At 29.2% G+C, this 25,189-nt stretch overlaps 1 protein-coding gene across 8 annotated transcripts in view; it reads right to left on the bottom strand.

Moving 5' to 3' along the window:
* LOC121129225 (octopamine receptor beta-2R) overlaps window positions 1-25,189 on the bottom strand; it is a 258,818-nt gene that overhangs the window by 68,821 nt on the left and 164,808 nt on the right. For 2 of the 8 annotated variants that reach the window (XM_071893259.1, XM_071893261.1), the window contains exon 2: window positions 7,797-7,941. The exons of the other annotated variants lie outside the window; for them this stretch is intronic. The gene's annotated coding sequence lies outside the window, so the exon portion shown is untranslated. The remainder of the gene's footprint in view (window positions 1-7,796; window positions 7,942-25,189) is intronic. 8 annotated transcript variants of the gene reach the window in all.

The raw sequence follows: 25,189 nt of genomic DNA, 5'->3' as shown, positions 1-25,189 counted from the left end.
TCACAATATTCACTATTTTTTAATGGAAATTATATTCAAATCATTTGTAAATAATTAAGTGTTATTTAAAACTGGATATTTTTAAATAATAAGCTATCAACAGGATACATAGGATGGAGCTAGCAACCAATTGTTTCTTTCAAGGCAGAAATATGAATAATAACTTACGTATTAATAATTGTTTTTTTTTTTTAAATATATAACATTTTATTTTAATATTATATATGTAAATTAGTCATATATATTTTTATTAAACGTCATTTTAAGAACATTTTCACGATTTAATTATATGTTATTTTACAAGAAATTAAAAAGCACAATATTGCAATAATCTAATAAATTCTGTTAAGAATTCCGTTGATGGCTTTACTATATTAAAGGTATACAAAAAAAAAGCAATATTTTATTCCTCCAAAATAAATAAAAGTATGAAAAAAAGTTAAAACTTTTTAATATGGTAACGTATTCAATTTGTATAAAAAATCAGTTAAGCTCAGCATTTACATAGTTTTTCATTTTGTATTTAAATTTATATCCTACAGGATATAAAAAATAATCTTGAATATTTAAATATGATACAACGTAGCAATACAACAGAAGTACACTAGTAAAACGTTAATAGTTACTCGGGTGTTTATTCTACAACTATACATACGAAGAAATATATATAAAAACCAATTAAATTAAGTTTTTTCATGGAAAAATGAAAGTCATTTTCTTTATTTCTTTCTAAGATAAAATGTAGAGTACATTTTTAAATATCTGGGATGTAGTATCCAAAACAATTTACAAAATATCGAAAAAAGATATTTGTTGGTGTGTGCAAGAATATTTTTTATTGTTCTTTCTTCAGTTTTTTTTTTTGGAGGATATAACACTGAATTTAGTAAATATTTTGATGAAAACTTTTATTAAATAATACGCATATTCAATTAATTGTTGATTATCATAATATTTGGAAATTACGCCCAAAAAATAATATTGTTAAAATTTTGAATGATTTTCAGCAAGTAAGTATATAATAATTTCATCAAATGCACCAAAAAAAAATGCCATAATGATAAAAAATTTATTTTGATCTCTGTAAAGAAAATTAATTTTGAAAAGAAGAAAAACATCCCTTCTTATTATAACTTTCGCAGAATACCACACATACTCATTCATGATATAAAAGGGATTTCATACAAGACCTATTTAAAAATATACTTTTTTGAATTTTGATATGTTTCAATGTCTAAGAAACATTTGTGAAATAATAAAAAAGGTATATATCACTCTGATTTTCAAGTTGGTATAAAAAAAGTTATTTTAAAATAAGAAATTGAGGTAATTATACCTCATATCTTTTGATATTTTTAATATCTTTTCAGCAAAAAATGGCTACAAATAAGAGAAAATAACATTGATTGAGAATTCTAGTACTGGGGTCAGTGTACCTAGATGCTTCTCTTCAACGTCATTGTACTCGGCAATTTTGATACTTATACATATAATAAAATGCATAAAAAAACTATTACTTAAAAATTATTATATTTTAGTTAAATGTCTTTTTTGGCATTCAGTGGTATGTTTTATTTATATTTTTTGTCCAAAAATACGCAAAATCATAGAATATGGTAGTTTGCAAAAACATAAAGGCCGATGAGGCAGGGCAAAAGACATACTTAAAACCATAAACAATTATTTTCAAGCTTTTCACATCTTAAAGTATGAGAAAAAATACGGAAACATATCAAAATTAAAAAAAGTATATTTTTGAACTGGTCTAATGCCACACAATTTTGGCCTTTCATAATAGTTTTATTAAAAATATTTTTGAACAAGGTTACAAAGACTCAAAACATTAGATATTAATGTACTTGCTAAACCTTCATATATATAAATATATTGTTGAGTTCTAAATCCTCATTCTCAGTAGCAAAAGGTTAACTTAATAAAGATAAATGGAATGCGTCTTTCTTTTTTGAGTTTACAAAGTTCATTTAGCTTCAGAAAAATCACCAGTCAATAAAAAAACAAATTCTTGATGATTTTTGGCGTATTCAATCTTTTTGTTGTTTCCCCCCCCCTTCATTTTAGGCATGATGAATGTTCTTCTTAATACTGTCATTATTATTGAATATTCAGTCAACTAAGGAATCTTTTTTGTATAGATTATCTGTATAATGGAGGCAATTCTTGCAAGTGATCATTAAATAAATGGGAAACATTGCTTTGCTGTCCCATAAAAGTATTTCAAAGACAAATAAAAGTGGATACACTGCAATGTTCATCGTACCCTTCATCAAATATGATTCTTTATACTTATTATATACAACTTTCTTATTCCAATAAATGGGGAAACATATAAATTAAGGATCATAGTAATCATAATATCTTCATTGTACAAAAATCCCTCAGTTGGTTCTCCAAAAAATGTTAAACATTATCATTTCTCATTAAAATTTCGATTATACAGGTTATTATTTTGATTTAGAGTGAACTGATGTTGTTTATATGGGAACCCTTTTTTCTAATAAGAAGTGTTAAGTTCCTCCACTATGGACACCCCTCTAGCCACGAGGAAATAAATAGTTGTGAGAAAAAATCTCCGGCCACTAATGTAGAAGTTTATCTTTTGATCTTCCATATCCAGGAGACCAAAACGTTCAAGCTCAAAGGCTTCATGACTTAATACAGAAATAAAAGAAATTTCTTTGCATTGATCTCACAAAATAAAAAACAAAAACACAATCATAATCAAACTCATTTTTCCTAATGTATCCAATGTTCTTTGAGAACAGGAACAACCAATTTGAGATATCTTTCAATTAAATATGCGTCGTTAATATCCCACGTAAGGAAATGTGACGTGTCCGTGCTCAAAAGTCCGTTATAACCTAATCCTACCACCATCAATTTTGACTCATCCTTATAATCAAGAGGTCGGTAACCCCGAAAAACTAATGATGTTATTGTTTGGAAGCACATATGTTTGTGAACAACTTTTTTCCAGAATGAAGTACGCTAACTGTAATTTGTGTTTTACTATAAGTTATTTCCAGAAATATTGTTGTAACTTTATATAAATTGGAAAGACATGAAGGTCAAACCACATGGGCCGGAAGTGTGTTGGACACTATAGTATAAACTACATCTAGATTCATCGAATATATAAAATTTATTATCAGAAGTATAAATACTTGTTAAATTATATCGACAAAATAAAAACAAAAACTGGACTAAAATTTGATTAAATGAGCATTTATAAGAAAAACTAACTTCTGGGTTAAGAAAGGAGGCGAGTTGGATTTTAACTATCCCCTACCATAAGTAGTGAAATTACAAAAGCAGTTACACCATGAAGTTTAAAACCACTACTTACACGTTACAAAGTATTTAAGAAGCCTCCAAATACTTAAAAATGAACCCCAGGCCCATTGAATAATAAAAGATACGACAAAGTAATAAGGATATTTATATATTTTTTTCAAATAAAAAAATAATTATAATACACTCTCATTGAATATTTGTGAAATTAATTCTTATATTTCCTGTGCTGATAACTAACTTCATTTATGTACATTATGCATAGACATAAAAAAATAGATTACTATTAAAACAGTAATATCATATCAAATAAATATGAGCTATCAACAGCATGAATTTAGAAAAAATGAAATGCTTTTTTTCACAGTATAAAACGACCTATGTATCTTATAAAGCTACAACGAGATAATTTTAAATATATATATATGTAAATAATGTTTTCTTAAAAACTCTATCATTTTTATGGGGTATTTGAACCCGACTTATATTTCATATATATCATTTTGTTTTGAACTATTTCAAAAACTTTAATGGTCATCGTTCAACGTAAATTTATGATTTATCTTTAGTTTCTCATATTATCTATGAGTTTTTCATTATAACTCATCATTTTTGCTCTAATTGATGGAATTTTTATACAACAAAGTGGGTGTTACAATTTAAAAAAAGGAACGACTGAGTCCAGAGTAAAAATTGATCTAATGTAAATATTCACAAGTAAAACTTAAATATATTACAAATATAATGTTTTACTTCTTAATTCCTCATGATCTCATCAAAAATGATTTTTCCCCCTAAAAAGTAATATGATCGAGTTTAAGCAATATTTATTTATTTCATTAGATATACCAAAAAAAAAAAAAAAATCCACGGTCATAATAAATATTATATTCATATTTGCCCGGTATTCATATCTGAAAAAAAAAATTTGTCATTTAATTAAAGAGCTACAAAGTTCAAGCATACTTATAGTCTGATTTTTTGTGTTGGGGTGTTGACAAAACCCAGGAAAGCATTATCATTAGTATTTAAAGGGAAAGTAAAGGTTGGTTAAACTATACATGTACACACAAAATATAAATGTCAAGTAGGCTTCTAATTATCAATCAACACATTGAAACCAATTTTAGAGTCACGCGTATGTAATTTTTTTTTCTATTTGAAGAAATGTTTCAGAGGATGGATGTCATTATGAAATTTAGCTTTTTTTGTCGGATATATTTTCTGAAATTCACACTCAAACGAGCAATATCTATCTATGAATACCAACTTGATGAAAACGTAGCGTTCCCATTAAGGTCTTATTTTGCGGTATTTCTATTCATGTCCAGTTTAAGTAGAAGTAATATATATATTTCAGTACCTATATTCAAATGTGCGTATACACATTCATTATTTATCGTTAATTAAGTACATAAATTTACAACAGAAAATAAGATGAATGTCTTAAATAGATTTATTTAGATAAATATATATCTATTAAAAGATACTTTCATCAATCAACTTGCCCTTGTAAATAAATAAAAAAAATTACAAATTCCCAAGTTATAAAGCTTCCTCTTATTGAAAACATAGAGTGTATTTTGAAAGAAATGTAAATGTACTTGATGAAGGTATATCTGGAAAGTTAATAAATGAATGATCTACTTAGTTAATGCTCCTTAATGTACATATAAAAAAACTCACACCTTGTACTAATTTCATAGGAATAGTTTTGTATACGTATAGATATCCAAATTAGAGTAATTACTTTTTTACAATCTTATATTCTTAAATTATTTTTGGTGGGGGTTTATGATGTTAGCTTTTATAAAATATAGTTTTGAATAAAAAAATAAAGTTAATGATCACATAAATGTAAATAAAATCAAAATCATTAGACCCTGTAATAATTCAAATTAGTTGTTGCAAAACAACCATGAAGTATAATGAATCTCATGGATGAGCTATCTTTGCTACAAGAGGAACAGTATTAATTTAACATTTTGAGATATTAGATTAGGAAAAAGTAATTTTGTATTTTTGGCCTTATTTTAATGCTTTATAAGAAGTATTACAGCCATTCGATTGAAGTCAAGTATGTCTTATTCTGTTCGATAACTTGTTGCCAACGAAAATGTAACTTCAATGTTGACTTGTCCTAGAATACTTTGTTCATATTGTCAAAAACTCGGACAACCAATTTTTAAAGCCCTCTATTGAGGCAAAATTTATATCTCAGAGCTCGTTGGCCATAGACAGAAACAGGTAGTAGTACATGGTGCCAAGTACGAATTACTTCCCATCCAAGCTTCCAGAGTGTAATCAGGTGTGATCTTAATGAGATCGAGTTGTCTCCTATTCACCAACGCTGACCACTTTTGTTCAATTGCAAGCTTCAAACAGTCGAGTTATTCACAGGAAAGGCCAAAGTTGAGTTGGATTTTTTTTCTCCAATCACAGTTGTGCAACACGAACCGAAAAAAGTTCGGCAACATAACCATCCTTTTTTTTTTGATTGCTTTTGACGCAATTTTTCATTTAAGATAGTAAAAATGTAAAATATAATTAATTTCTTCCCTTGATACCTTCAAACTCGAGCACTATAATTCACAACTGAACCAAGCAAGCTCAATACTGTAAAAAGAAACGTTTGTATTATAGATTCATAAATTTTAAAAAGCTTTATTAGGTGTGACCAAGCTATACTTATTTTTTAAAAAGGGCAGAAATCCGAAATTACTTTTTCTCCAACCTAATATTTAGTACATAAGGGACGACGATATATTACATTTTATTTTTGAACAGCTATTCGTAACCTACTTTTGGAACAGACTCCTAAACATATTCATAATATTATACTTACATCTATATAAAAAAATAATTGTATAGAAATCACAAGTAAATATTTCTGATATTTGTACAAAAAAAATTATGAATAAAATTACTTAATCTATTATAAAATTTTTTTTTTGTCAGGGATCTAAAATTAATAAAATGTTAGACTAACATTTCATCAATGACTTTAAAAGAGATTTATCCGTAAGTTTTTTTTGTTTGGTTTTAATTTTACTAAAAAATATATGTAGAATATTTTACATTTTCGAAAATGACTCTACTATTACAAATACAGAAAATAACTTTGTAAAATGATATTTCAAAAAGTCATTACCCTATAATATATATATGTTACCTTTATTTTCCTAATAGAAAGCCCATATTTAATTTAATACTCCAGTAGTTTTGACGGAATTGTCTTCCCAGGAAGACAATGTGTGGGATGTACCTTATGATGTTACATTTATATAATGAACAATGAGTATCTCTATGTATGTATCGTACAAAAAATCATTTCTTTTGCCAATTAAGTGTAATTACATTCATTCACAAATTGTATATGAACGTAGAAATAAATATATATCTTGATTTGTTTTCGTATCAGAGTTCTTATTCATCTATGCATCTGTGACCACAAACCCATGTGTTTTTGAAAGAATACCATCCAATACTTATCTCACACATTTAGTATTTATAATATCTATATTTCAGGTTGGTGAAAAAGTTATTTTGTTATCCCTGCGTTTTTTTTAACAACAAACATCTTTTTCATTATTTGCCAAATCGGATCATATGATGAAATACTGAAAAGGTGTGAGGGTATTCTACAAACGCTTGTTGTATAGTATTGCGCTTAGCCGGTTCAGTCGTGAATGATTGTGCTTCAAGTATGGAGGTATCAAATAAATAAATTATCTATATTTTATATTTTCACTACCTGAAAGGGAAAACGAGTTAAAAGCGACCAAGAAAATTTGCAATGTATACGGGGGCTTAGGTTCGTGCTGCACAACAGTGGTTCCAGCAGTTATTTTTTCCCTCCCAACTCTGACCTCTACATTGGATATACCAACCGTTAGAAGTGGCCAGCATTGGTGAATAGGAGACAACAAGATGTCATCGACATAATGCCAGGCTGCACACATCTTTGATGATGTGCCATAAGCTCCAGGAGCTCGGATCAAAATTGTTTATGCATCAACCCTACAGTCAAAAATAGCACAAAGTGACTACTACCTGTTATTATATATAGCCAACGCCTATAGGGATACGAATTTGGCCCGTAAAGACGCCTGCAAAAATTGTTTTGCAAATTGGTCCAAGTTTTTTGCAATTAGGGCCAAGTCCATTATAAAGATGGCACAAGTTATCGAACAGAGATAAGCATACTTGGTCTAGTCGAGATGATTATAAAAAATTAATTTTTGTCCAACCTATTATTAATGTTTCAAATGAAAAAAAACATTTTCAAACATTTGGGAGGCTTAGTCCCCTGTATCCAAAAAATAAACTTATGACAACATTGTTTTCAGCATTACCATACAACTATACAAAATAGGAGGAGAATAGGTCATATTTGCAATTACTATAGGCAAAAGATTTGCCCTGCCATTAATTATAAGTACACTGGTTGTAAACTATTTAAACAATATTATTTATCATTTACTCACCTTGCCAAACAAAAGGAGTAGATTATTATATCTCTATTGAAGTCAAATATTTAATATTTTTTTCAATTTTTGTAGAGTAAATAATCCCTCAAACTTTTCAAATCTTTCTCCTCTTCTACCCACTTTTGTGCCCTGTTTGTATAATCTAAAATCGAAACTTTTTTTGAAGTGAAAAAATGCAGAGTGTTTTTAAATTATACATTTTTAGTAAACATTTGATTTACTATGTTGTTATTAATTTATTGATTTCAGAATGAAAATTTTTGTTTTAGTTTTGGACATAATCATTTATGTTTACGAAAAATATATCAATAAATTAAAATTTATACATTTTCTTAAACTTGAAATTTAAAACTTTAATTTTCTGTTAATCAATAACTTTTTCATTAGCCAGTAAGTGACTTGAGTAAAAAAAGAGAATTGTAAATTAAAGAGAGTTTAAGTACATAAGTAACAGTAGAAAGGTAATAACAGCTACATCAAATAAATTTTCTATCATTTTTAAATTATACCATACATTTTCTATTGGTTAAAATGCTAAAGTACTTAGGAATAAAAGACACACAAAAAAAAGAATATTATTTTATTATGATCTTAAGAAGATGAGTTTGGGGTTTTAACATTAAATTATTATTTTTGATATACATTTCAATGAAATATCTATTAATTTATCCGAATTTTGAATAAAAAATTATTACAAATCAGCTTTTTGATAAGGTTGCATGTCAGATACAAAAAAAAAATATCTTCAATAATTTAATTATAAAGCTATTGTTCCCCTCCAAGTCCTCACATAAAAAAAAAAGAGTCAAAAAATTTACAGACAAAACAGAAAAATGATTTTACAACAATGTAGTAAATTAAATTGACTAAATCTTATTTAAAAGTTGCTAAATCCCAAAATGAATCTTGAAAAAGTCAATATAAAGATCAATAAAGAATTGAGTTTATTATATTTTATGATTTAAAAGTATATTGAAAAATATAGATTCAAAGGAATAAGAATCATTATTATAAATCTCGGGCTGTACCGGTTGGCTCGTTGAAATCTAAATACTTACTAATTCAATAATTAATAAAGGTTGATTACTAGAAATTAATTCATATTTCGAAATATTAAAAATAAACAATTAGTTAGAAAACCAAACAAACCAGAGCTCTCTTGCTTAAATAGAAGTTGAAAAAAATACACTTAATTGTGATTGACGAATTTCCATTCCTATACTCCAAGAAGTTGAGTGTCTCCAAGACCAACGTCTACATTGTTAGCGTGCCAATAAGGTCAAACTAGACCCAGAGGAGTTAAGGACAACAACCCAGGCCTATCCCCTCAAGTGCATAAGTGATTATGAAAGATAACCCGTGATTTCACACCAAACTGTCCAGTGAGCTTTCAAAAAGTGGCTGGAATGAGTCTAGTGAAGGGGGAAAGGCCACTTTTAACACCAGCAACGAAAGAAACCATCTCTTCAGTTCCAATACCTTTTTGAATTTGTTGTATGAGTTGTTCATTTGAACTCTTTTTTGACACTTTTTCCCCTCCCCCTCCTACAACCCTTGAGCCAACTACTTTGACTACACCTTTTGGATGCACGTTGAAGGGAATGCCTGAAGTGTTCGTCATCCAAACACCGATGACTTCAATATCACTGTCAGCCAGCACTGCGAAGACAGGACTACATCCGCTGTGGGTACCAGATCTTTTGCCACCGCCGGGAAGCCCTAATTACCGCTTAGGGCGGCTAAATTAATGATTAAGTGTTTTTAATTTGGTAACAGTTAAATTTTTAATTAATTCATTATTACTTCTCAAAGTTTAAAATTGAAAGTGTTTAGATTTTAATTGACCATTTGGTAAAATATCTCGGTTGGCAAACAAAGATTGGTCCAGATATTGATCAATATAATATAATAAAAGTTTTTTTTTCTTCATTTAACATCAAAATGAATATTTTTGAAGTAGTTAACCCCGCGGTGGACAAAAATGGAAAAACATAATTCGGGTTTAATAATCGTCACATCAAAATTTTATTCTCGATTTTAGTCTATAGTATGGAACAAATGGAAGGATAGCTAGGCATTCATCTACCTACCGACTCTGTTATGTTTTCTACTTGGACCAATGACCTCAACGATAAATAGGTCGCCAAAAAGATTGCAAAAGTTCAGATATTGGACAGTATTGCATCAATCGTTAAAAGACATTGCAGTAGACTGGATATCTTAGTTTTTAACAGGGACTCTAAAACAAGATTCGGGATTTTTTTTTAATTTGTATAAAAAAAACTTTATGTATTTTGATATAATTTTTTAAATTGTTCTATTTTAAACATTTGTATGAGTTGAAATGTAATTTTTGTTTAATTATCTATGACATTTTTGTTGGATAATTTTGTAATAAGTACTGCTTTTCACGTATAATGCTTATTTAAAAAAAAAAAAACATTTTGGTAATTAAAGTAAAAAAAACTAATTAACACCAACATATGTTTTAAAAACACCTCCATTAGAAATAAAATATAGGTCGTAAAAACATAATATATTTGCTATAAGGATTGTTAGAGAATATTTTTTTTTATCAAATACCATATTATGTATAATGTTAAAATATATGGGGAAATTGTAATTCAACATTTGTTGGAAACATATATTTAAGTATATAGAACTAATTTCTCTCTCTTTCTTTGACAATAACTATATTATCTCAATTTCTTGAGCATTTAATTTAGAAAGTGTTTGAATACAATAGACCGAATTTTTAATACATGCACATCCTTTTACTGCATATAATTCACCACCAGCTATCCCTTATACCAATTCAAGGAAATACTATGCGTATTATTATTTACTGCTTACAAAACATACACGTGAAGCAGCATTATTTGCATTAAATGTGTCACTAAATTTAAATTTGAAATGTAATGAAATATGTGAGGTGAAATGGAATGCAAGTTTCTGAATTTAAGATAAGGTTAAGAAAGTAAATAAAATTGCAAGTATTTTTATAAATAATAATTAGAGCAAGGGTGGTTAAAATTTTAGGTTAAAGGGCCATCTTAAATAAGTTTTGATTTTTAAAAAGCTGCATTCCCAAAAATAATTATTTCGGTTTATTTATAAAAATATATGTTATGTTACGTATCAACATAAAAGAATGCACAAAATAAATTTTGTACAAAGCAATCAATAAATTAAAATTATGTATTTAGTTCTGCTTTTAAAATAGTATTAACAATTATTTGCGATTTGTTGGATGAAACCCGCAGTTTTAACTTTTAAAAGACAAAAGTACACAGATTGTTTTAATTAAAAAAGTGCAACTTCAAAGGTATTTTTTTTTTTTTAAATGATAAGTATCTTAAAAACCTCAAAGCCTTATTTATAATCAAAAAATACCAATTGATAATATTTTTTGGATATAAGGGTCCATTATGTCTTTTAAAAATCATTAAATCCTTTTTTATAAAGTTAAGTATTTAGAAACAGAAAAATCATTTTTTCTGAATTTATTATTTTTTACACCACCCTGATTTCATTTTGACACATCAGATTTATAAAACAACTGGAATCAAATAAAGTAGAATCTCTGAACTCCACTACCTTCATACTCGATATTTTTGAAGCTTTACTTCAAATAGTGAGAAAAGTTTGTCCCTAAACTACAGCTAAACATTGAAATCAGATGTCACTACTAACATGAATTTTCTTTAAAAAAAGTACATTTTCTATTTTGGTCAAATGTTTCGAGATGACTTAAACAATAAAATCAGGATTTAAAGCTCTAGCCTGCATGTTTGTACATTGTTAATTTCATACCCTCTACATAGTTTGGAGATTTCAATTACGATCCTTTACCCATTATTTTTAATCACAAGGTCAAATTAACCGAACCAAACGACAGGTTAAAATGAAAAAAGTTTTATTTTTATCCCATGTCTAAAAATATAAGAGTGACATTAAAAATTTCAAGGATTGTGCAATCCTCTTTGCGCTAGTGTTGATGATCAGAAAGCTGCATAGACCGTTGGTATCTCCTGCCATATTGCCTATAACATCAACAAGTATATTGCAGCCCATACAGACCAAAAAGTACCAAAACTTCGACAGCAGCAATATTGCGGACTTTTTTCCTCACTCCAAATGACCCTCATATAGTCCTCCTGAACTCAACATCATGGACTTTGCAGTTTTTGATGACTTGTTGAACAGTTTAGGTCACATATCAACTCCAAATTTGGATTCGTTTTGCCTGGCATAATGACGGTACAGCCTTCATTGTAAAGAGCAGTCAATCTGTTGGACGGGCGTGTTGCAGCTGTTATTTCTTGTTAAGCAATACACAATGAATTTAAAATATCACAAATTGATTTTGAGTTGTCATTTCTTGATCCATAAAAATCACGTTTTTCGTAATTTAGTCATACTTCTGCAAGTTTTAGACTCCTTATCTCTATGTTTTTTTCATCAGCTATCAATTTTCTACAGTTCATGTCCGTATTAAGGATCAAAACTCAATGTAGGCATTTTTAAAATATGGAAAATTTCCTAATATATACGAAATAAAGAATAATACCATATTTGGAAATAATTTGTCAACTAAAATACAATTTCAGTTAATATTTCTCTCTCTTTTTGGACCAAATGTTATAAAATACCATAAAAAGTTATCTCAAACCTATAAAAAGGCTTACATTATTAAAAAATAACAAAAACAACATTCCTGAAAACCAGATATGATGGGGAAAAAATTAGATACAGATTCGCGATCAGTGCATCAAGTGCTACAAATATTTGATTACATAATTCTTAAAAAATGTAAAATTTTGTGGACTTGCATAAATTAGGTCTTAAATTTTAAAATAGATAATCTTATTAATTTGGCAGTAATTAGTTCGACAATCTTTATTTCCAAAAATTTTAATTTAAAATTGTACGTGTTTTATGAACCAGCTATCAAATGGGAAAATTAATAACAACAAATTTACATAATTAATGTTATCACAGGACCCAGTATCAATAACCCGCTTGGCTAACGAGTTCAAGTAGACGAGATCACCATAAGGAGGGCAGTTCATGATGACCTCAGCCATAATCTTTCGACTTCGGTATGTGCTGCGTCTTAGAGCGCAAAGTTGGGAAGACATCGCTCATAACTGTGCAAGATCTTAAGTACAGCATCAAAAGGCAATGTGCCAACATGTCGGCCGATTGTATTGTGGCAACCTGCGCCAAGTTTCAATCTTGTGTGGAGGCTGTGATAGATGCTAGAAACGGCTATATTGAATAATTCTTGTCAATACTGATTGCTAAAAGTATTTTCATTAACATTCTTTATAATTTTTTCTAATAAAAAGTTAGTAAGGTTTTGGGTTTGCTTCTTTAATGCAGAAAATTTCCCTGTTGCACCATGATTATGTTTTTCACTAGACCTCATCAAAGTTTCAACTTTGTGTTATTATAATTTAATGATTGCATCTACAAAAAAAATTATTTATTGCTTGGCAATGTCAGTATTGATGAATTCCATATTTTTATAAGGTCAAAAACATCTGAAAGTTTGATTGTGCTGTTAAAAAGTGCGTGGTATACATTATTATGTGATATGCTCCATCCCAATAGTTCAAGTAGTTGAGATATGGTGATGAAGGTGATAGGAAATTAGCTAAATTGCCCTAACCCTATATTGACCAGTGTTGTTTTTTCATTTTTCACTGGAGTTGAATTTAGAAACGGGAATAGACTTTTGAGTTTTTCTTCTAATTTGAACTTGATGCTATATTAATATACCAAATTATATTCTTAATTGTGCTATATTATCTTTTGAGAAAGTATGCAAAGATTAATAAAAGTTAGACTATAAATATGAATTATGTGAATGATTTTTTGGCGTACTTCTAAAAGGACACTGGTCCAAATAAGGCTAATATAATTTTTGAGTTTTTACTTCAGTGTGCAAGAAAACACCATTTTACTACCATACATACTGTCTTTCATTTTCTTATAATCCATGGAAGAATATTATTGTACCGTTTAGTACTATAATAAGCATAATTTTTGATTTTAATTTTTCAGAGTTATATGAAATAAAATGCGTGCAACATATCCTTTTTTGTTGGCAAAAATAGTCTTTTCTAGAGCTCTTATCATACTATTTTTTAAATTTATGAAGAGATAATGTATAAGAATAAAGGCGACGTAGGTCAATGGACAACACATTCAGGAGATATGTACATAAGTACAATTCATAGTTGCTCCTAAAGAAATAGATTTAAATTATGTACGTAGGTTTATAGACTTCAAAAATCATTCATTGGTCAGATGGAGTAATTGTAATAAAATAAAGTTTGGCAATAAGTGTAACTCCATTTGCACAAAAAAGGCATTTAAAGATATATAAAGTAAATTCAAGTCCTTTTAAATGACGGACAAAATTATAGGAGAATGGACGATCTACGTTGGGGTCTATTTTTTTAATGCTAGATATGGAGTGGAATATGTGGTTATTTCTTCCAATCACGACAGCTTGCAGTTAATTTAATCAAACATAATGACTTCTAAGCTGATTTCCTGGAAAATTGTATTCCATTTGCCAGGGTTAACCTGTCATTTATCGTTTTTTTTTAAATTTATACCGGTTAGTTATCTTTTATACAACTCTAGATAGTTTACTATTTTAGTTTCCAGAAAAAAAAAACCTTGTTCATAATTATTTTCATGCACTTTGTAGAATGTTAAAGTATATCCGTTAAATATTGTGTACATGGAATCTTGAAAAAGTTGATAAAATGAGGATATACTTTTTTTATTTATTTTCTTTATTCAAAGGTGAACTCTATTTTAAAAGAAAAAAACATAAAATAAAAAAAAACATTATTAGGTTTTTAATGAAGGATCATGCTTTGTACATAGATCAAAAATAAGCATGATATTATATTTTGTGATGATGTTTATAACATTTATGTAGTTCAAATATTTTGTTATTTTGCACCTATGTAGACATGGAGTGAGTTAACATCAACACAATCTTAAACAAAACCAAGAAAAGGAGTAATGTGATAGACATACTTCATACTCAGCTATAGCTTTGTATCAATTCAAATTTCTGATATGAATTGAGAAACGCAAGGACAAATCATTTGCTTACCTCAATTTAGTGGAACTTGGAGAAAGGCTCAAGATTTATGAGCAGGAATACACGTATTGATTTTCAAAATGATGAAATTTTAGGAAAGCAAAAAATATCGTTCTTTCGCTCACTAATATCTTACGGAAGATTAGTTTTCACCAAAAAGGGAATAAAATAATTTTAAGGAACAAATTAATAAAATGAAAGCCCAAATGAGCAATGGGATTTTCAAAATGAGTTTATCCTGCATTATTTGAGTGGCACAAATGCTTTGACTAAAGATTTCAAATATACAAAGCGACCCATAAGTCTTAGGACAACATCAATAGTAAAGATAGAGAAGAAATATATATCTCTCAATATATGTTTTTACAGCATTGCAATCAACTTGTATTTTCCTTCAAATGAGTGGCATTTCATTCCACATGGTCACTACTCGATGTAACTTTAGCTCTCGAAAGCTAAGGAACTGCTTTATACGCTTTTTCTAGTGGGCTCATCAAACAAATTGTCCCATGCAGTCACTATGGTGTCCTACAAGTCGTCGATGCTGCGGGGAGAAGTTACACTTACTTCCCTCTTGAGAATGTAATATATAGAAAAATCCATAACGTTGAGATCTGGGGAACAAGGGGGCCATATCCCTTTACTTCAAAAGTACTAAAAAGTGGTTTGGCCCACTTTTCTACAGACTTCGCAGTATGTGAAGGTGCTTCGTCCTCCTGAAAGCAGTAAGACCCGTCTCAGTTCTGTTCCTGGATCAGTGATGTTATAAAATATAAATTTACTTGTTGATTGTCCTTCACACCCTTGGAAATTAAGATCAAGGATGTTTTTATCCCCCAAGCTTGGAGTTTGGCCTCTGATCATGCTGCACTTGAAAATGGGAATGTCACCGATTCTCTTACCAGCACCCGGCTGTTGTGACTATTGTGAGCCAGCTGGACGGTGAAGATCTTCTCGTCATTTCAAATGATTGAAACGTGTGTATACCATTTAAGGAATTTCAGAAGCAGCTTCGCCAGGGTCAGTCTCTTGCCCATTGCGGCCTCGCTAAAAAGCTGCACCTTTTGTTGACGATACTACTTCATCCTCAGAACCTCTTTACAACAGTACACTTGGTTTATCGAGACAAACCAGCTTCATACATTCTCATTGAGCACCTCTTTTAGCGCTTGATCTTCGACCTCATTGCCTCGATCAACCTGAGGTTGTTCATGGATCTTGGCGACCATTTTTGTGCCTGTTATCGAGACTCTCGGTCTCCTTGTCCCACTTTATCTTTTGATTGTGTAGTTGACCGATTACTTAGACACATTGCTGTCATTTAGGTCCATGGTAATGACTCTGCAGGTCTCTTCTTCCAAATGAACCGAAATAATTGTAAGCATCGGTTTATAATATCGTCGTTAGAGGCTCAAAAACACATTTTAGAGCTACATTTGTTTTTACAAAAAACAAAGATAGAGGTTCCATAAATTATAAGGAACAACATAATTAAAAAAATATACACAAGTCTAACAGATATAAGTCGCTGTCTTAAGACTTATTGGTCACCCAGATCAGAGCTTTTTATATGAGACTTCGTTCAGCCCAAAATGACCAATCTCAATTAACATCCATGAATGTACAATTCAAAAGTTTAAAGTTGACCTTGAGTTACCTTAAGTGCAATTTGCAGCCCTTTCAAAGAATTAATTTGAATAAATTGTTCATATTATTTGACGAAAAATATTCGTGATGGAGCAAGCTATATTTTTACTAGGCCACATTTCATTTTGAGTACAGTGCATAATTATAAAAATATGTATGCAATTAGATTGAAGTAATGTCAAAAACTTTCAATAATCAAACTTACAAACATTCATAGTTACAATTCTTTAAAGATAATTTATTAAATATTGCTCAATTATTTAATTTGTCTGCAATTTATAACTACAACTAACGATACTATATTTTGTTAGATATTCGAAAAAACAAAAATCCTTTGTGGATATGTTAATATCTTCATTTTTATAATTGAATAAAGAATAAGTTATTTTTCGGTCATTGTAAAAGAGTTTAAGTGGCTTACCACATCTATTATGCGTGTGCAAGTAATTTATTTTGAAGAACTTTTCATGTTATAAGTTTCAAAACTTTAAACAGTTATCCTTTTCGGAATGAAAAGGTTCTGCGATTTAAAATATTATTTGTTTGGGAGAGGTTACACGAACACAAAATCTGCTAGACTCGGTTAAAGACTTGGATATTAGTTCAAATTTTTAACGAATCTCTATTGACCCACCACTAGTCAAACCTTGTGATAAGGTCATTCAATATTTGTCTTTAGATTAACATTACAGTTATATGATAGTGTGTGCTATCAGGGAGGGATGACTTTATTAAAGATCAAACCTGTTTACCACGACCACTGGATCACCACTGTTAACATATTTTTAAGAATTCGGGTATCAAAGTATGCACTGAAATCTGCGATGCATAGTTGAGTTTATAATTCGTGTATATTATCCATCTTGGTTCAATAAGAAGGTGAAGAACAGTTGGATCCTTAACAACTTCCGAGTTGAAGAATTATATCCCAACACCAATGAAGGAGTTGAAAAGGCCCTCCTACACAAAAAGTTGTCCGGAGTTTTTTAAAATGATTTCAGCAGCTTCTTAACAGTATTTCTTACAAAAAAAAAGAAGAGAAATGGAAGAATTAGAAATCAAGAGACCAGCAGGAAAGAGATTTTAAATAATGACTCCAAGCAAGACCTCTATAACCTTCTAAAATTAAATACATTATAGAATGTTATAGAGGCCTTGCTTGGAGTCATTATTTCTGAAAGAAAGAGATAAAAATTTTAAATTTATTCAAATGTAACATAGTCTTTTTAATAAATTATGGCATCAAAAAATATGCATCTTGAGGTTAATAAATAAAAGTATATGTTCCCAAGTATTCTCCAAACAAAACAATCTTGAAATTACTGTTTATTGATATATTTTAAAGTGCAGAAATAACTTAGTTAAAATGTTTTAATGAATAAAAATTGTTCATATTTGAGCTCTTCACATCAAGGACAATAAATATACATTCCCTTACTATGAATATCTTTAAAGGATGTCATAAAAGCCAGCACTGGAAAATATCGAAAGAAAGGAATAAATTTTAAAGTGAAATGAATGTATCTTAGAGTTATTCCATCTTTTTGATAATTACTTTTTTGAAATTTACGTGAAAAAACACAGTAAAAAAACAGTACTGTTTTTGATTTTCAAAAAAATGAAAAATACTACCCACCTTACTCAAAATGGTATCATTAGAATGGGCTTGAGAGGTCTGATTTATGAATTATTGTGTGAACATTAACATCTCAACGTTCAAAAAACTTTTTGGTGTAAACAAGTAATTACAATTTCCTACCATTTTGGGGACAAAAAACACATGCATACATTATAAATTTCCTTGTCTTTCGTTACCATTATTTCAAATGTGAGACTCATTTATCCTAGTCTTTGTGTAAATAATAGCAAAATCGGAGGTGGTCTATTCTAGCTTTCCAGCACATATTGTATATTTCAATGATCCATTTAATATATTCAAAACTAAACATGTTTGATATAAAATTAGAACTCTTGAAGGAACACTCTAAAAATATACATCATATTGGAAAAAAATCTGCAAAATTTTGAAAAATCACAACAACAATAACGAAACATTTATATTTTAAAGTAGTGTGTAAAGACCTGAGGAAACTTAAAATGGTAATAATAACTATGCATGAAATTTGATACACTAAACAAATAATTATTTGACTATTTAATTTTATTTTAATTTACTACAAAGTAATACACAATACACCATCAAATCTGTTATATGAGTTTAGTGGTATTTTCAGTTATTGCAATGTAAACGTCAAAGGCTAGATCTGCAGGGTAACCTTTGAGTTATGAAATCATGTCACTATAGAAGATCGTAGATGACAAGGTAAGCCTTCCAGCCTGCCCTCAGGCTCTGAAATTGATTTTGTAGCACATTCAGGAAGAGATTGACATATGAAAACAAATGCAACAAGGCATTGTGAAATCTGCAAAGAAATACTTAACTTTCTTAATGCCCATTGAAAAAGTTGACTTCAAACACAAATGTTTTATCAAGCAACTTCATATGTATTGAAAAAATTGATATTAAATCATAAGCTACTCGACAAGACTTTCAAGATACGGACACAAAATGCATTGTAGGTGAACATCAAAGTTGAAAATAAAGCCTTTTTACTATTTTTGAAGTATGGCAGATTAGCATTGTTTGGTATAGTTGTACACTAGAAAAAAAATAACCCATTGAGGAAGAGACTAAAAGAATAAAACGTAATAAAATATTTTTTTCTGTTGATGTTCAAGATTTTTCCAGCTCTCCTGATAGTGATTATCCAGAATGGGTAGCCGAACAAGTGAAATCATTGCAAAGAACACACTTTATTTTTAAATAAATGGAAATGCTAGGAGTCTATTGTGAACATGTATTTCAACATTACAGCAACAAATACTTGGGGATATTAGAGTTGTTTGTTTCACAATTTTGTCCAAGATATTAATTGCACTTTTATTATTTGAATACGTCTTCTTGAAAATAATTGTTGTTGAGATACTTTTGATATATATATTTACAGCTTTAAAAAATGAACAATCAAAATATCAAGAAGTGTCTCTTTTCATAAGATTTAAAAATAAAAAGGAACGTATATTTAATTGAAAGGAAAATAATATCCTAAAATTTAACATATATGTGTATAATGAAAATGCAAATAATTTTCTCTCGTCCTGAACAATTAATACCATATGCTACATTTGTACCGAAGGTATGACTAAAAGAAAAGAAATAAAACCAGATAGATGTCGAAAATTCTATCCTCGATTAAAATTCGCTTTCTTGATCATCAAATTTTATTACCAACTCAAGGAACTGTTCAAACATAGTATCAAATAAGGAAAACTGAAGAAATTTGTTGTTTATAAATACACTAATTGGTGGCTTCAGTCCACATTTATTTTTGTTAAACATTTCTATGAAATATTCATTACCTAATGAGTTCTCTGCATTTCTTGATCAGGTTGCATGTACTACATAAAAAATATCTGCAATATTACATTATTCTAACGACGATTGTACCCGTCAGTTGTCGCATTAAAAGAAGAAGTAAAATTCAATAAATTAGAAAGAAAAACCAAATTAACGACTATTTAGCAAATCAGTCCATTAAAGACACTAGATCTTTATCAAAATTGCTAATTATGTGAATAAATCCTTAAGACTATAAAGATAAATTTTAAATTGCATATGATAAGATTTTATGTTATAGCAGAATACTGAAAAGTTTTGCGGCTGAAATGTAAACTCAATTTTCAGATTGTATGATATCCCGGTTTATTGGCGGAGGCTTTAATATTAGAGAGGTTTGATTTCATTTTTTTCGAATTTCGATTACGGGTAGTGATGGAAAGTTTTCATTTGGTATGAAAAATACTTATGCATTATTGCATTTGGCAAAAAGGTCATCTTTAGGTAACACATTTGGATCAAAACTTTGTAAAAAGGCAAAAACTTTTTACTTATAGATACTAAGAAGGCACTTAGAGTTATTTTGCATTAAATAAATTTTACATAATTTTTTTTTCCTATAAAAGAGTTAAAAAAGAAAACTGTAAAAATTTCATTATCCGCATATAGCACGCATTTTTATTTTTAAATTTTCGGAAAGCAAAAATCAAAAAATTCTTATGTTATTCTTTTTTTTTGTACCATACTGTAGTTTACAAAAAAAAATATTTATTGTTTTTTATAGGATGGATCAATGTCCTTCATAGTAAAAATAAATTATATTTGTATCCTTTCAAAATTTAAACTAGATTTGCTACCTAAAGATAACATCTTAGGACAATGAAATTTGGTCACATGACAACTTTTACAAACCAGCCGTAATCGAAATTCGAAAAAAATAGAAAAAAACCCCATCTTATAAAACATATTTATTGAAGCTGAATAATAATTTACAATTGTATGCTTTTAAGAACTTGAAACTACTATAGACTGGAATCGTTAATCTTCTAAATATATTAGCTTTTCTCTTCCCATAGCACATGATGGTTTTGCATATTTTATTTTTATTTTTTGATAAAAAGAAAGACATCCTTTCTTTCTTTGTCCCTCATCTTAGTTGGAGTGGGAAAAGAAAGGAAAATCGACATACTAAGAAAGAGAGAGAAATAGAAAAGGAAACCAAAGAGAAAAATGATTTCCATTTGTCCCATGTAGACTGTATGTATTGAAACCCCCAGCACCGTATTTCTTATCCCAAACACAAAAGAAAAGGGAAAGTAGTTATGCATGCAGCTGATTCTTTTTTATATATGAGCGTACCGCTCCTACACATTGATTACAGTATTGAAGACATTGATATAATATATTGTATCTATCTATATTATATTTCTATTTTCAAAATCATTGCATTCAAATGTTGGTTTGTAAGGAATATAATATATGTAATAGAAGCGTTGTTATCAGATTTGAAAAAAAATGTCTTACTAATTTTCGAGTTGGTAAAATATGGTATCTTCATGTTTTAGTTCAATTGCAAGTAAAATTAGAAACGTGACTAAAGAGGGATTACAATGAAAAAATAGCTTCAAAAAATTATTACTTTTTCTGAAAAGAAGGATATTTGTTAAAAGACTGAAAATTATTTAATAAAAGAAATAAAGAGTGTGTCAATATTAAAAAATCACATTAGAAAAATGAGCATGAGGGTTGAGCATTTAAACAAGATAGACTGATTTTTATTTTCCAAGTTGAATGGGGACTATATTTGTATTTCTGACGAATTATCGTCAATTTGTTTTATCAAGTTCTTCTTATTAATACTTTTGAAGCACTGCATATTGCAATCGAAAGAATCAAAATTGATTGTTTCTATAAAATAATTAAAATTGATATTTCTTTTAAATTTTAATGAGCCATAAGGGGGCCACTATAAGTCTCTTACATCAAATAAAGGTGTTAAGCTGCTCCTAAAATTCTTAGAGTATATTAACACATTCAACGCCTTTACTTGACTCAAATATGCCTATGAAGTATTGAGTTGAATGTACATTAGACCTGTTCAACTTTTATTTTTTTTGTCAAACCCTTTAATATTTGACTTTTTCCCGTTCTCCAAGGTATATGGTAACTAAATTTACCAGTCATTTTGATTTTGGAGCGCGGCTAAGCCTGCCGCATGGGCCTTGAAAATTTATTGTCGGTGGCTCTAAGAAAGGGCGGAAGAAAATGGACTTTTTGTATTCTTTTTACTTTAGCTTTGTAATGGCTTATCGTATAGCATTGATATAGGTATCAAATCAAATCCAATAAACTGTGCTTCAATTTCTTTTATCTCTTTCCATGAGTAAATTTTACCCCAGATATTTAGGAATGCTTGTTTTTTATTTTTTTATCCTGTCTATTTAGGTGTTCTTCTACGTTATTATTATCTTGGCGTATATGTATACAAAAATAGAATAAAACACAAATCAAAGCCAAAAAACTGTGCTTCAATTTATATAAATATGTTATTACCCCTTTATTTGTGCCCATGAATAAATTGTTTGTTACATACACATAAATGATATCTTCAAAGTACTTTTCTTTGTTTTATGATCCGCGTACTTATCTATATACTATCCAAATAAATACATCGAAGAAACCTTGAGTGCAATCTGAACACTGAATTTTTTCTTTGTTTTAGACTTGACAAATTAATTTATTGGGTACTCTGTCAGTAATTTTCTTTATAAATGCCACGCATCAAGCAAATTAATAAACAGTATTATTTTGGTTGCTCTACTTTATATGAATGTTAGTGAACAACTGAGATATATCATCGGGACAGGAAGTTCGGAGCGGTAGGCGAGATACGTAATTAGGATGAGTCAGTGGAAATACAAAAAAAAATAATTCAAGGCCCATGCGGAAGGCTTAGCCGCGCTCCAAAATCCAAATGACTCATAAGTTTAGTTTCTATATACCTTGAAGAACGGGAAAAAGTCAAATATTAAAGGGGTTGAAAAAAAATTTAAAATTTGAACAGGTCTAATAGACATAAAAATGAAGCTATAAACAATAAAGTATTTTTCTATTTTTTGTGTTTTGGTGATCCACTAAAAATGACATCCATGTAATTCTGGATATTTTGTACAAAAAAAAAACAGTATGATTTTAATATGAGAAGTTTATTGATCAATTATTTTTTTTATAACCGGTTCGAAATTGAATAAATTATATTTATAAAAATAGAGGAATAAGAAAATTATAATTTCTCTCATCAGCTGCCAATCTGTATTTATTGACACTCCCCCAATTTATAATACAATCTATCAAAAAATGGCCTTACATAAATACAAAGGAATCGATATTAATGATCTATTTCGCGATGAACAAAGATCAAAACTACTTGAGTTAGAGAAGCAGACATACTATTTACAAAGTCATAAAGGCTTAAAGGGTATTGACATGGAAACTAGCTCACCGGCATACAAAGGGTAAAACGATCCTTTCTGGAAAGCAACATTTCATTAAGGCGAAAAACAATGTTTTGCCCATACTCCTTAGATGTCATGCTGCTTGACTTTACTTTCTAATCGCACGTCGAGGGCATTGGTCTTGCCGGACAAGTACACCAAAATTAAAAACTCACAAAGCTTCTGTTGATGAGCATTTCAACTCCATGAGCCCAAATTAAAGTTTTACTACCTGCCAAGGCTTCGAGCAGTTAATCAAGGTCATGGTCAAAGTCGATGGAAGTTCCATTGAAGATTAGAAATGGCATCACATATGCAAACATCTGAACAAAGTATACAAAAAGTAGCTGCTCTAATACAACTAATTAAAATTCCACATTCAAAATGTCTAGTTTCCAATGACACACCTAGTAATTAAAAAAATAAATCCCATATTTTTTAGCATTCTATTAAAAATTGGCAAATTTCTAGTCATAGCCCTTGGTCCAGGCACAGTCTATATTATGATAACTAATATTAAGAACTGTCTTTTTTAACTTTTTTAATATGCATTATTCAATTCTAGAATCATAATAGAACCATTATCTCTTGCCATCTTAGATTAACTTTTTTAATTTGGAAAAAATTAATGACTTTTTAATACAATTCAACGACAATTTATCATTTTTATGATATATTATAATGTAATTTTCTAAAAGACATTTAGAAACTAAATCTCAATTTTCTCTCCCTTAAAACATTGAAAACTTATGAACGATTTGAGAAATACAAAACTTGTAATGTAATTAAAGGTTTGGTGGTAATTAAAGTTTTTTTATATGTTCTTCTTATTTCCTTTGTTCCTCCTTGTTTCTTTGATTTAATTATTTAAAACCTGTTATAATATAAAGCTTACATTTTGTTTCACAAAATCTAAATGAGAAAAAAGCAAGAATTGTGCATAATTGCGTTACAGAAAAAATAATCTTTTGGCTTTAGGAATTGAGCTTCTCCAAGTCACTGATCTCAATACATTGGATTATTCTATTTGGTAGCAAGTAAAGTTCAATGCTACCATTATTATTCAAATATGGACAGCATCAAAGCTGATGTTAACAAGCACTGGAAGTTCATTTCACGCAGTTACACAGGAGAGTGTGATTGAAAATTGATGTTCTACAGATAGCATATTACCCACAACTGAGGGAATGTCACAAAAAATAAGATAGGTATGATCGACGACATACTTACTGACAGAGATGACTATACAATACTATGCTACTCACTCCCTGATACGTTATAAATGTTCAAAATAGAGAGGACTAATTAATAAGAGCATTCATATCTTGCTCATACTAACAATTTTTTTATAGTATTTATGCTCAATTCTCTTTATCCAAATAATCACATCCTGGGGCCTCATCACTCATCAGTATATTAGGTTCAATACTTCTTTCCATTAATTCATTACTATATACTTCGATCAGGTTTTTTGTAAATTATGATATAGTTATATGTTATTGCAATTTACTTGCATGTATACAAGGCTATATTTCCGGTTATACCCTAGTCGGAAGCTCAATTACGAGTGTCTACCCCATTTCAAAAAAACAAAATAGGCACAACCCTTTTCTAATATAAGTATTAACTTGTATCATATTAGATAAATATTGTTAATTATAAAAGTCTTATACTGAGAAAGTAAGTATGGTTCCCTCTTTGAATTACAATAACTGCACTTCTG

This window comes from Lepeophtheirus salmonis, chromosome 14 (genome assembly GCF_016086655.4).
Source record: "Lepeophtheirus salmonis chromosome 14, UVic_Lsal_1.4, whole genome shotgun sequence".
Classification (NCBI taxonomy): Eukaryota; Metazoa; Arthropoda; class Copepoda; order Siphonostomatoida; family Caligidae; genus Lepeophtheirus; species Lepeophtheirus salmonis.
This window is presented reverse-complemented; position numbering and strand designations above follow the sequence as displayed.